Source organism: Boleophthalmus pectinirostris, unplaced genomic scaffold, assembly GCF_026225935.1.
Source record: "Boleophthalmus pectinirostris isolate CB_2022bp ecotype Guang Dong unplaced genomic scaffold, ASM2622593v1 HiC_scaffold_4, whole genome shotgun sequence".
Classification (NCBI taxonomy): domain Eukaryota; kingdom Metazoa; phylum Chordata; class Actinopteri; order Gobiiformes; family Gobiidae; genus Boleophthalmus; species Boleophthalmus pectinirostris.
In genome coordinates this window covers 8397507-8400603 of record NW_026571353.1, presented here as the reverse complement: position 1 = coordinate 8400603, position 3097 = coordinate 8397507, and positions in this window count along the sequence as shown.

Below are 3097 nucleotides of genomic sequence, written 5' to 3'. Positions count from 1 at the left end.
CTGCTGTTGTCCTGTTATTTTCAATGTACATTATTAGTCACTGATTGGCAGAGGTGGGTAGTTACATTTACTTGAATAACTTTTTAAAGAAATGGGCTCTATTCACACTTGCGTCACAACACCGGAGGATGCTTGGAAACATGCAGATGATGACCTCCTTTGGGCTTTGTTGGCGAGAGTAACTCTGATAAAATCTTTATAGGGTTCCCACTCTTTTTCACTGACAAAATTTCAAAACTTTTCTATGACTTTTTCATGACCTAAAGTGAATTTTCCATGACTTTACGGCGCCTACATGTGAAGAAATGATCAGACTTTTAGGGCTAAATATGAAATGTTAAGTCTTTCTACTCACTTTATGGTTTGGGATTATAGTTTTTTAACATTCAAAATACTGTCAGTACATTTATCGTTGATAATACCCTAATGATAACTTACTTAACAAAATGCTGTAGTTGTGTAACCAGGCTGGCGCCACCTAGAAATTTCATTTCTCTCCAGCGACTAGGTCAAGAATCAAAATACACTAGATAGTTCACAAAAACCCCAGAAGTGCAAGTTCGGGCACCAGCCAATCAGCGAAGAGTCATATATTCTCTGTTGGCAACGATTCCCAAGATCGAGGATTTAAAGCCGGAATAAAGAGAATGTTTGGTGAATTTCATCAAGGGGAAAGACGTTATTGTCCTTCTTCCTACGGGATTTGGGAAAAGTTTAATATACTAGTTATCCCCGTTAGCAGGCGCATTACATACATCACAACCAAATAGCAGCGATTGGTTAAATGAAAAAAAGTACCCACCTACTGTCAAGCAAACGAAATCTAAGGCTGCGAGGTCAGACTATTTGTACAAAGTGAAATGAAGTAAAACCGTCTGATGAATCAGGCTAGTGGTTATGTGAAAGAATTACTAAAATTCCATGACTTTTCCAAAACTATAATTGAATTTACAAAATTCCATTCTAGATGTCATTGTATTCTTTCTTTTTTCCTTTTATAAATTGCCTATTAATTTGTGTAACTACACCAGAAGTCACCATCCGCATGTCTCCAAACGTCTTCTGGTAAACTTGAATCGAGCCTATTGTACTTTTCCTGAAGCATACTTTTACTCCTACTTGAGTAATATTTAGTTTGAAGTAACAGTATTCTTATTTGAGTAAAAGTTTTGGCGAGTCTACAAGTGACAAACGTTTTTATGTTGACAATACGAAATGATTTGAACATTTGTGTTTCTTGCAGCTCTTCAGATATAATGTAGTCTGAAAATACCAGATTTCATCCAGTAACTTTATTATAAGACAGGCATTTACTCTTTAAGTTACTCTTACTTGAGTAGTTTTACCAAATATTTTCTTTTACTCTAACTTGAATCATTTTTTGGACCACTACTTTGTACTTCTACTTGAGTCGTATTATTTTGAAGTAAGATTTTGGCTTCTTTACCCACCTCTACTGATTAGCTGCAATGTGTAACACAGTGCATCATAAAGCCAAAATAGGTTAATAACTGACTTTTTTTTTCCTTTTTTCAAAATCTTTTATTTTTAAGTAGGGGTGGGACGAGTTACAGTTTTGATGAGATGAAACACAACATGAGATTGGGTCCACGAGAATGAGACAAGATGAGATTTTGACATCATTTGTAATAAATAAATAGCGAACAGAGAAAAACACCGCACACCGTTCTACTTGCCCTATTTGCCTGATGAAGGCCTAGTGCAGAAATGTTGTTGATGTCTTGATTTAATTTGCAATTTGCAAGTAGAACGGTGTGCGGGATTCCTCTCTGTTCATGTTTTTGGGCTGCTCTCTCTCCTCCAACGCACTGGTTTCAAGAAACTCGTGTGAAGTTCTCATTCTTTTATAATAAATAGGGCCAATCCATTTCGCAATATTGGTGTCACTCTTTTTTTTTATTTTATGTAATACTTTAGCTGACATTGTAGTACTACTTTTTGGAACTAGAGCTATTCCAATTGTATAACTCACCAGCTTTTAACTCTTTTTTTTTCATTCAAGCCAGAGGTAAATTCAGGGAAAAAATCTTGCAAGGTATTTTTTCTCATGTGCAGTTTTGTCTCGGGAGCTCTTGTGGATCAAAATCTTGTCCCATCCCTGCTTTTAAGGCAAAGCGAGAAAAAAATTTGGTTTTACTTGCATGTGGTCGTAATAATAACAATAATATTTTAAATGAATATTATTATTTTATGGGTTAAAAAGTTGTGTTTAACGGTGTAACTTTTTGGTTAGGGATCCGTCACCTGCTTGTTTCTCTGGAGATGTCGTTGCTCTGCCTGGAATGTTCCACAGTATGACATTAAACAGCTCTAACAGGCACTCTGACTGTAATTTGGTCTGGTTTAGTAGAAATGTTTAATATCGTAATGTGAAAAAACATTCCAGACAAAGCAACAACGTCTCCGTGAAAGAGAAAAGCTTTTGACGGACCCTCCACCGGAAAAGTTACACAAAGCGCCTTTAAAATAGCATAAAATGTAAAGGTGCTCTATGGAATTTTTCTGGTGGAGGGTCTACCACGAGCATTTGGTCATAATAATAATAATAATAATAATAATAATAATAATAATAATAATAATAATACTATAACAGCAAATCCATACTAAAACTTAGGGCTAGTCTTGTCTCAACTATGAAACATTTTGAAGAGCAGGCCGACTTATATCAGGACTAACGCATGAAATTATTTAGTTTTACACGTTCAAATCCTAAATATTTATATATATTTTTTAAATTTAAGTATTTGGACATCAGGACAGCCAGCCTCTATCAAACTAGGATTCTGTATTTTTCTTAAACACGTCACATATTTGAAAAAAAAAAAAACGACCGTGATCCATTTATCCCGTCTTCGTTTTTGTGTCACGTGTCTTAATCTTAAAAAGTGCACTGTGGAACTTTTCCGGGTGGATGGTCACCATGGAGATGTTATTGCTTTGCCTGGAATGTTCCAACTTACTGTATATAAACATCTAAGATCAAGCATTTGTTCAGTTGCACAATTACGTTTTTCGCTCGCCTCCACGCAGACCAGACCTGTACCTTGGCCTAGTGCTGTCGTCGGTTTGTTTACAT